This window comes from Pinus tabuliformis, chromosome X (genome assembly GCF_031772625.1).
Source record: "Pinus tabuliformis cultivar Carrire ecotype Pingquan chromosome X, CPIR1, whole genome shotgun sequence".
Lineage (NCBI taxonomy): Eukaryota > Viridiplantae > Streptophyta > Pinopsida > Pinales > Pinaceae > Pinus > Pinus tabuliformis.
The window spans coordinates 993268241-993279803 of record NC_142308.1 but is presented as its reverse complement, the minus strand read 5'-3'; positions in this window follow the sequence as shown (position 1 = coordinate 993279803).

The following is an 11563-nucleotide window of genomic DNA, read 5'->3' as shown; positions in this document are numbered from 1 at the left end:
CAGTTCGCCTGAACGACCTCACCCGGGTCGCCACACGACTTCACCCGGCTCGCCCGAACGACTTCACCCGGGTTGCCCAACGACCTCACCCGGGTCGCCTGAACGACTTCACCTGGGTCGCCCGACGACCTCACCTGGCTCGCCCGAACGACCTCACCCGGTTCGCTCAAACGACCTCGCCCGAGTTTCTTGCCCGATGACCTCACCCGAGTTCTACCTGAACGACCTCGTCCGAGTCTTACCTAAACAACCTCACCCGAGTTCTACCTGATGACCTCACCCGATTTTTCTCCACGAGTTTCCTGCATGATTTTTTCGCCCGAGTTTTCTGCACGAGTTTTTCGCCTGAGTTTCTCACCCGAGTTTCTCACTCGACTTTTCTGCACAAGTTTTTCACCCGAGTTCCGCCCGTCGTGTGGGCTCATCCACGCACTGTAGAACTCCTTTGATCGAACTCGTGATGATCGAATGATGGTCGTTTGCCTCCAAATGCCCTCCAATATATACGGGCAAGTGGCGGGTTATGTCACCCGGCCGACCCATGCCCAACGCCCAAGCTGACTCGTTCAACATGTTGCCTTCACCCGAGTGGAGGGTAGACCCGCCCAACTCATGGGACCACCCTCTCAACTCGCCCAACATCGTATAAAATCGTCTCCAAGACACTTCGCATGCATTTGTTCATGTCTCATGCTCACGGTGGAGTCGCCTTGCCCATCGCACGGACCGCAAGTCCTTACATCGTTCCCCACCTGAAATCATTATTGTCCTCGAAAATATCTCATCCCGGCAACCACCTGTCACCAAGATATCCATACCAAGGCATATACTCCATCAGTATGTCATATATCGAAAGATCATCTCAATCCATGATCATCAATCACCCTGTCACAATCTCCACATGCTGCTCTCCATCGTGGAAGGCTGGCCCCTCCATCTCAAGCTACATGCTTCTTGCAACATATCGTGTTAACCTCATCATGTGTCGTCATCATGTGAACCGTTGCCATGATACTCCAACATGATGCTAACACATCTCTGCACACTGCTCGAGCCCCATAATCTGAGCTAGTCGGGTGATCAATCCAACTACCATGCTCAAACCATGAGAATGCACATCCTCATGTCACCATCAGTTGTTTCTAAGAACATCTCGTCACATCCTCAACTCGATCAAGATTCCATCTCCATATAAGTATAAGCCATGCTCAGGTCCATGAAGTAGCCTTCATCTCATCTGCAACATGCTGTCCATGATGTTTTCTGTCCAACATCATCATCCATATGCAAAACATCCATCTCCTCAAGGTGAAGAGAACATCTCATCAAACTTCGACTCTTGATGTGCCACATACAGGTCCATGAGGAAACCTCCATCATATCTGTATGTGCCATCCCTCAAGTCTGCCATAGAAACAAGTATACACCTATCTCATCTATCCATGTGCTGCCCATGATCATAGATCAATCAACTCCCATGTGTCAAAAGTGGTTAAGTCTCGGCTCAACCCATGCCCAAGTGTTGCCACCAAGGCATCATCATCGTTGTAACTCTGTCACTCCAAAGTGTCTCCAAGTCCACCATATATGAAGTCCCCAAAAGTCACAACCTCATGTCATCATGAGCTCCATGAGTCATCTCCAATCAACACTCTAACAAGCATACAAGTCTCGGCCCAAAGGTCTTTGCAAGATGCCTTAGCTCTCCATGTAGTAGGAATGCTCCATAGTCTGCTCACAACTCCATCCAAGTCCATGGCCTTGTTGTACAAGAGTGCACAACCTCTCCATCGGCTCATAACCAAAACATCTCCATGTCACACCAGCAAATCCACCCGCATAACATCCCTGCCTTGGCACTCCTCATTGGATGCCCATAAGTGACACCTCTACAAGTGCTCCTGCCTAATGTCCTTGCATAGACTGCCATGCTCCATGTCTCCAACCTGATGTCCATGACTTAGTTGCCCATGTAGTCCAACCAAGTAGACCCATCACAACAATCGGTCATCCTCATCCAAGTCTGCAATCTTTGGTCAAGTGAACTCGGTCACCCAACCATATAATCATCATCACGGGTCCCTTCCATCATAGCTCCCTCACTAAAGGTTCCACCAAGACTATCTCTTGGTCTCGGCCATGAGAAGTCCACCCAAGTATCATCGTACCTCAAGTGTGTGCCCTCCTCCAATCTATCCATGAGTCATGCCGGGCACTTAGCCAATTCTTCATGTGGCTAAAGCATGACCCAATCCTCCGTAATGATCATCATGTTCCTCCCTTATCATGGGCCTTTGTACCTTCTACCATAAGGTCACAAACAACCCCAACAAGTCCTACAACAATCAACAATCCTTGCTTCTCCATACAAGGTCTCATTGTAGACATCCATGGTAAGATCCTCCCTAGCATCGGCAAACTGATTTTTCCCTTCCCTGCATATGATCCATATACCAAATGCTCAAATGAAACACAAGTATCAATAGTACTTACATCATCATCATGATCATGAGGCTCCTCCATGTGAGTATCCCCATCCATCCATGTCTGCAAACTGCACGATCTTGGTCCAACTTGATCATCCTCAAGTTCATCCTCCATCGTTGTCACATCTGCAACATCCTCAATCATCACGACTTCCTCTTTCTTGTTAGCACAATCTGCAACTTCATCTTGCTTCATTGTCAAACCAAGATGAAGAAGTTCGTCTTCAACATTCCTTTCCAAGACTTCAAGTTCCTTTCGAATCCGGGGATTCTCTTCTTTCATCCGCTTCAACCTGTATAAGGTAAGCAAGAGCTTCCCTTCACATTCTTCCAAACCTACCATGCCTTGTCGTTCAGCTTGGCCCAAGCACAAAGCTTCTCCTCTGCTAAACCTGTTTCACCATTCACCTGAATCACCCTGATATTCCACCTGTCACTTGCAAAACTTGAGCTCCCTGCCAAGTCTTTGGTCTTTGTAGAATCAAATCCTTGATTTAGTTCACCAAGTTTCCTGCAAAACTTGGACCAGCTCTGATACCACCTGTCACGCCCCTACACTGGCAGTACTCTTCCAACCACACTATAGCGAGGTGCGGCACTACCAACCGTTTTCTTTTCACCAATACTTACGATTGTAGACTATGCCTAACATTCCATACTTAGTTTATTTTTCGTTACCAAGTATTATATTTGTCCTTTATACAGTGAAAGCCCATAACATTCACATAAACAACATTATACAATAGAAATGCACAATAGTATAAAGGGAGGGGAAACTCCCTGCAATATGAGTCTGCCTGAATCAATATATATAATCTTCTTTTATAAGTACAAGTTAAATCTTGGGAAACCCCAAATTTACACTTAGCCAAATTTCCAACTTTGGCAAACTTGGTTGCCTAGCTCGTCGGCGCCTCCGCACGGTCACCGCACGACTCACCAACCCTTCGTTCACCTCGTCGCACGATCGTGTTGTTTGCCCAACTTGGGCGCGCCTCGTCGTAACCAAGTCGCCACACACGGGCGCCTCCGCACGAGTCACACCTTCGTTCACAACCTCAACACTTCACCGTTTCCATCGTTTCATTGTGCACGGCGCGCCCTACCCAAGTCGCCCATCTGCATGATTCTTCGTTTCGGCGTGCACGGCGCACCCTTGCCCGGCCGCCCATCCATACGTCCACCCAAACTCGTTCACCCGAACAACTTCACCCGAGTCACCACACGACTTCACCCAGGTCGCCACACGACTTCACCTGGTTCGCCCGAACAACCTCACCCGGGTCACCACACGACTTCACCCGGCTCGCTCGAATGACTTCACCCTAGTCGCCCAACGACCTCACCTGGGTCGCCCGAACGACGTCTGCCGGGTCGCCTGACGACCTCACCCGACTTGCCCGAACGACCTCACCCGGTTCGCCTGAACGACCTCGCCCGAGTTTCTTGCCCGAAAACCTCACCCAAGTTCTACCTGAACGACCTTGCCTGAGTCCTACCTGAACGACCTCACCCGAGTTCTGCCCGACGACCTCGCCCGAGTTTTCTGCACGAGTTTCGTTTTTTGCCCTAGTTTCTCACCTGAGTTTCTCACCCGACTTTTCTACACAAGATTTTCACTCAAGTTCTGCCTGTCATGCGGGCTCATCCATGCACTGCAGAACTCCTTTGATCGAACTCGTGATGATCGAATTATGGTCGTTTGCCTCCAAACACCCTCCAATATATATGGGCGGGTGGCGGGTTATGTCACCCAGCCGACCCACGCCCAACGCCCAAGCCGACTCGTTCAACATGTTGCCTTCGCCCGAGTGGAGGGTCGGCCCGCCCAACTCATGGGACTGCCCTCTCAACTCGCCCAACATCATATAAACTCGTCTCCAAGACACTTCGCATGCATTCGTTCATGTCTCCTTCGCACGGTGGAGTCGCCCTGCCCATTGCACGGACCGCAGGCCCTTACAGTCGGGGTGGGTCGAAGGGCCGTGGACAACCTCTGCCCCACTCCGGTGGCCCGATAGCCTGTGGGGGTGGCTGGGTGATTCCGAGAATCACCCCGCCACCCCTGCGGGCTGTTGGGCCACCTAGGTGGGACAGAGGGCTGTGAACAGCCCCCCGCCCCGCCCTGATGGCCTAATGGCCCACGGGGGTGGCGGGGTGATTCCTGGAATCTCCCTGCCACCCCCACGAGCCGATGGGCCTCCGGGGTGGGGCGGAGGGCTACGGACAACCTCCACCCCCCCAAGTTGTCACGCCCCTACACTGGCGGTACTCTTCCAACTGCACTATAGGAGGTGTGGCATCGTTGACCACTTTCGTTTCACCAATACTTGCGATCGTGGACTACGCCTACTTTCTATACTTAGTTAATTTTCCAATTTCACCAAGTATATGTTTTCATTATAACACTGTGGAAACCATTAAAATTCACCATAAACAGCATTAACCATAAATGCACAACAGTATAAAGGGAGGGGAAACTCCCTGTAATGAGTCTACCCACAATTATAATATATGTATAAGTTACAATCTTGAGGAAACCCTAAATTTACACTTAGAATATTTTTACATTCACTCGACACAACTCAATTAGCCCAGCTCATCGGTGCACCCACATGATCGCCGCATGACTCTTGCCCAACTCGTCGTTTTCCTCCACACGTTCACCTGAACGTGTTCCGTTCAGCTTGTCGAACGATTATGTTGTTTACCCAACTCGGGCGCCGCTACCCGTGTCACCGTGCCACCCAACTCGGGCACCTTCGCACGTTCATCGCACCTCATTTACAACCCAATACTTCGTTTCACCTCACTGGGCGCTCCCACCCGCGGGTCACCCAGCATGAGTTCATTTAGTCCAACTGCCCTTCATTTGGCGGGAGCACACTCCCGTGTCAGCTTGCCCGAAACTCACCCGTGTGTTTTTCCCGTGCACCCTGGCACGCCCTGCGGCCTGCACGACTTCACACCTTCATTCGGTGTGGGTTCTAGGCCTGCAACCACTTGCACCACGCCTTAAACTCAACACCAACTCGCACTTCTTCACCTGAATGTTTGACGTTCGTTGATGTCTTCGCTTGCCTCTCCAACTCCACAAGTTCTCCACACATATATACGGTTGCCACTGTGCGTCCATCTGCCTAGTCGACCATACTTTTAACTTTTGAATAGGTTGGCTTGCCTGTCGGCCAACCCACCCACACGTTCAGCATTTGGCTTTACCCACCTGTCAGCTTGCCCGCTCGTCGGGTCGCCTGCCCGTCAGCTTGCCCGGGACTGCCCACGAGTATAAACTCCAAACACTTCACATTTGGTTATTTTACACTTGTTTCCTTCGCGTGTGCTGCTGTTCATTCGACTCATCCGCACCTTCTCACCGCGTGCCCTCACCCAACCTCACCTGTAGGTCGAGGTCCTTACATCCTCCTCCACCCGAAGTCATTGTCGTCCTCGACAATAATCCATCCCAGCAACCATCCGTCACCAAGATATCATCCACACAATCGTGTATATGGGTAATCCAGATGTATACACTATCAACCTGTCTCCATGCCATAGATGTGCCACTGCTCTGCTGAATCATGCGTTGGTACCCCTCATGTCGGTGATTAGTTGGGTAGCTAATCCAACCATGCATCGCCTCCACAAGAACTCACGTCCATACATCGCCATGACTGTCTACTGCAAGCTACCTATCAATCTGTGTCATCTCACCCCTAGATGCCTGCTCAAATGTTTAGGGACTCACTGCCATGAGCAGCTAACAATGAGCCCCATCTTCTAAGTCATCTAAGAAGATGTGGAGGGAGCAGAGCCTGAAGGCTCTCCCTCACTAATCAACTCAATCCATCTGTCTGGATCTTCCACTTCCATCCTCTGTAGATATGCGACCCGATCCTCCACCTGGACATTCGGCCTCATATATTCCTCATCATCGTCATCGTCATCCTCTACTGCCTCCAGCCTCCTAGACAAATCCAAGATGCTATCTGACAATGTCTTGATAACCTGTGACTGTTCCATAAGCTTTGCCTCTGCAACAGACATCCGCTTACAGACCTCATCCATACGCTTCTCATCCCCCATCTGCATCACTGCCAACTTACACTCGGGTCTTGTTACTCCCACGGTTGGAACACCAATGGGTACATCTTCCCTTCCGTCGTAAATGTACAGCTTCTTCAAATGTGGAACAATCATTGCATCATAATGTTTCAAAAATTCCATTCCCAGCACAACTTCATAGTCATCAATCCACACTATAGTGAAGTCAACTTTCCTAGTCCACTCACCAAGTGTTGTGTCCACCTTTTCAGCCACACCAATCACGGAATCAGGAGGAGAATTCACTGTCTTTATTTGTGCCTGCACCGGTACAAATTTCAGCCCAATCCTTCTCGCAATATCCTCACTCATGAAGTTGTGAGTAGCGCCACTATCCACCATAGTAAGCACATCAGCACTCCCAATCTTCATCCGAACATACTCCAAACTATTCCTTTCCGGATCTCTTCATGAGACCGCTTCCATAGCAGCTGCAGCTCCAAGAATCTGCATCACCCCCACAGAAGTCTCTTCTTTCTTCGTATTGGACTGTGCCATCACAACCACTTTCGGTCTTGAAGGACAATTCTTCACTATATGTGGTTCCTCACATATCCAACACTTCAATGGTTTCTTCGTCTTTGTCTTATCATATGATTTCGAAGCATCATCTTTCATAGTTTTCTCTTTCGGCTTATCAAACTTCTTCTTTTTCTCATCAGAAGCTTCATCATAATGCTCCACCAAACGATCTACAGTGGCAAAAGCTTCCTCAAGTGTCTTTATCTTCACTTCATTCCATGCCAAAGGTTTCAGCCCTATAACAAAGTTGAACACCTTGTCCCTTTCCACCATGTCCGGAAGTTCCAGAACTGCACTTGCAAAGTCTCGCTAATATGCCTGCTGATTTCCCATTTGATTAATGTATTTTATCTTCATCCTTGCCTCCCATGTTTCATCCTGTGGACTGAAGTGGGTCTACAAAGACTTCTTCATGTCATCCCACGAAGTTATGTCATCAGCATTGCCATTGGCAATCTGATCCATCCTCCTTCGCCACCACATCTTAGCATCCTTCGTCAAGAACTGAGCAGCTACTTTTACCTTAGTTTCCTCATCAGGTAATCCCAAGCATTCCAAGTACTGTTCCATGTCCCATAGAAATTTTCCAAGAGCTTGCATACTCCTTGTACCATCATAAGAATCCGGTTCCTTGACTTTCACATGAGACACTCCTCCACCTGAGCTATGTCTCATGACCTTCTTCAAAACAACGATCTCATCTTGAGCTTCGTCAAGAGCTTGCTGCAATTTCAAGATTTCTACCAAACCTTAATCTCTTGCTTTCCCAATCTCCTTGACTTCCTCTTCTAGTTGTTTATACTTCCATTCTGTATACTCATATCGATCCTTGAGCTCTTCAAGTTCTTCTTTCATCTTCGTATTGCCTTCACGATCCTTCATGATCTTGGCCTTCATCGAAGTCCAATCAGAATCCCATTCCTCCAATCGTTCCAATACCCTGTTCATGAAAGCTTCACCTACATTGTGGCTAGATTCACCTGTCACAACCTGAGGTTCCCCTGCCATCTCTGCCATCAGCCTTCTTTGCGATCTTGTGTGGACCATAAACTATCAATCTCAATCACATTTCAGATTCCTTTCGTGAGTCTGGTTCGATTGAATCAAGCTCTGATACCAACTGTCATGCCCCTACATTAGTGGTACTCTTCCAACCGCACTATAGGAGGTGTGGCTAGTGGGCTCTAGTATTGCAGCAATAATGCTGCAACTCCTAGGACTCCCTTCTTTACTTTTATCAACCCGGTAGTTTGTAACAAACTTGGAAGCAACGGTGCTATATGCACAAGTACTAGCTCTTGCCGCAGGCTGTCACTGGATCAGCTGGCACAAGTCTGCTAGGAGCTGAAGCCAACTTCTATGAGCTCTTAGAAGAATCTTTTAACTATGATGGAAGAAAGAAAACTCAAAGGAGGCTAGTCTACTTGCAGAAAGAAGCTGAAAATGGGAAAGGAATGCAAACCCTAGAAAACCCTAATTTTACCAACTAACCCTACCGGTGCAAGAAAAGAGATGAGAGCAGTGGAGATGGATGCCATTGACTTCTAGAAATGCAGAATGCATGTGAATAAGCTACTCTTGCAGTGACATCTGAAAAAGGACATCTTTTTGTATTTTTGAGTGATCTTGTAGAATTATTATGCATGTGCTTAACTGTTTTGACTGTGCAGAGGTTGATGGATGGAAGGAAATGGTGAGGGTACTTGCAGGATGTTGGGAAGGTGAGAAGAGGGCCTAATGGGTCCCTAACACCCTTCTAGAGAGTTTCACAGTGATCGGATCTCGAAAAACCGCTCTCGTGATCATCTACAGGAAGTCTGCAGGGGTTCTACAGGATGTTCCGAAAGGAGATTTTGGAAGGTTGAAGGTGGAAGAAAGGTGGAGAAGTAGAGATGGAGGCTGGATGAGGGTGTGAAGAGGTCTAAGACCTAGCAATTGGAGCTGAGAAGTGATGAGGATGGCTGGATTTGTTCAAGGGTAAACAGAGCAATGTTGCACAAAAATAAGGAAATTAGGTCAAAGTGAGGGAATGTGGCAAACGAAAGGCAAGAATCTGAGCTAGGGGATGGAGCAGGTTGTGCTGATGGAGGAAGGGTAGGCAGGGAGGTTTTCTCGGGTGTTCTACTACTGACCAAACAAAGATCATGCAAACCAAGTATCTAGCTATTCTAACTTAATTTGACCTAGGAAATAGCAACCATGATGAACAGAAATCCCTTGGTAGAAAATCATGTGAAATAACCTATGAAAACCAAGCAAGAATGAATCTAAGCATGTAATCACATATAGTATCAACTTTTGCAACTGAGAAACTAACACTAGCAATTGCATGAAGAAGCAAGAACAGTGTTTTTTTGGCAGCAAGGACACCGTGGTCTTAGCTCATGGTCCCGAGGAGGGAGAGGTGAGATCCAAGGTTGCTTGATGGCCTTTTTCGAAGATCTTTCTTGTTACCAACCTATCAAATCACTCTGAAACATGAAAGCTTTTCCAATCATCAAAACTGACCTAGATAACCAAGCAAGATTTTAATCTACTAATAGAAATTATTTGATGAAAACAACAAAACATATAACAGTACACAGAGGAAGACCTGGCACTTGGGTTGGGCCCAACCCCAAGAGCTACAGGCTCCTAAGAGGAAGCTCAGAACTGATGCAACATGAAACTGGTTTCCATTACTCAATAAACAACCATGTCCAAAATGTATTACAACAGAAGCTCCAAAATGGGTTGAGAAACAAAGCAGCACTATAGTGTGAAATACAAATGCTCCAAAAAGTAAAAAAATGAAGGCTGGAAGCCTTCCTTCTTATGCACTACGAGGGCCTCCAACAACCCTCCTTAATTCAAGGGGCTCCGCTGCTCAAAACTGCAAGTACACAACTACTTCACAAAAGCTACTCGACGGCCCTTGTAAATCAACTTTGGTGGGCTGCTGAACTCTGAGCTGATGGTGGAGAACTCGAGGAAGGGCCATTTAGTGCAGGAGACACCCTTCCTATGAATCCTCAGCCTTGTCCCCTTGTATTTGGCTGTCAAATGGCTCATAAATGCTTGACTTTGGTCCAAAAGTTGTCCAAAAATCCGCAATAAACACATATTAGCCTTCATGGTCAAGTGACTATTCTCATTCATTCAATTAACATAAACATACTTCAAAAGCATACATAAACTATGAAAAATGGTGGATTAATGGAGAACAATAGGCAAAATGAGCCCAATAAGTTACCCATTTTTGGGGCTCATCATCACCCCCCTGCTAAATGGGTTGCTCATCCTCTGAGCAACTAATCCAGCTCATCATCTTTGATTTCTTTGACTGCCTCTCTCACATCCCAAGCCTCTGAAGTGATGTCTTCTTCTTGGTCGTGAAATCCTTCTTTTCTTTCTACTTCCTTCCACTGCCTGTGTTCCTCTCCTTCTTTGACTCCTTCCAGCAATCCTAAAAGCAAGGGAGGACTGAACTTTAGGCCGATCCAGTTGGCTTGCAAATTTTGCACTGACTGTTTATAGAGGGGTACCCTTGCTAAGGCCTCCCTCATCCTGGTTGGGGAGTGGTATTCTCTTATTTTCAAACTGTGGGGCAGTGCGTTCCACCTCCTTGTGCAAGCATGAATGCAGTTATCCCCCAATAGTCTTTCCATGTCCTCAAAGTGAGCAATGGCTTGAGCTTGATGTTCAAAGTAATCTGGTAAAACCTAAGGGTCGTTGGCCAGGATTTGATGGGCATATATTAAAGCTGATGTATCCTTTGGTTCCGCCCTGATCATGAGTGGTTCACTTAGCTCCCTGTTCATAATATTCCGAATCTCTGCTGCCCTCTTTTCCTCATGATTTAACCAAGAGGCCATGGCCAAAAGTTGTACATCTCCCAATGTAGCATTGGGGTCCCAAAGAGTCATGTTTGGAAGGGCCAAGTTGTGTAGATAGAATTCATATAGCTTGGCCTTATCTTCTGTTGAGCTGTTGTCACATAAAGTCATGAATTGATGGTAATTTTGAAATGGAATGGTGCCCCTTTGGGCCAAGGTGTTAATCTAGAACTGCAACCATTGATCCTTGAGATATAAGGCATATGACTTGGTAGGTTGCCTACACTGCAAGGCCTCTACTACCCAGCTGGCCATGCAGGCCAGTTGGGCTTCCTTTTCTTGTACCTGTTGCCTTAGAGATTGTATTTCCTCTACTGCCTGTGATTCCTTTTCCTATAGCTGTTTTGTTAGCGCCTCAACCTCAGCCTGCAGCCCGTCCACTTTCTGTTGTTCATCAAAGGTTTCTTTGTCTACTGGAGGCTTTTCCTATTGCTGTTGTTCTCCTAGAATGGAGGCCCTGTCTTCTTTATGACTTTCCTGTAGCCGTAGCTGCTGTTTCAGTAGCTCGTTCTCTTCTTGTAGTTGGGCCCTTCGACTGCTTTCCACATGCTTTACCATGGCCAATTCTCCCCTTGA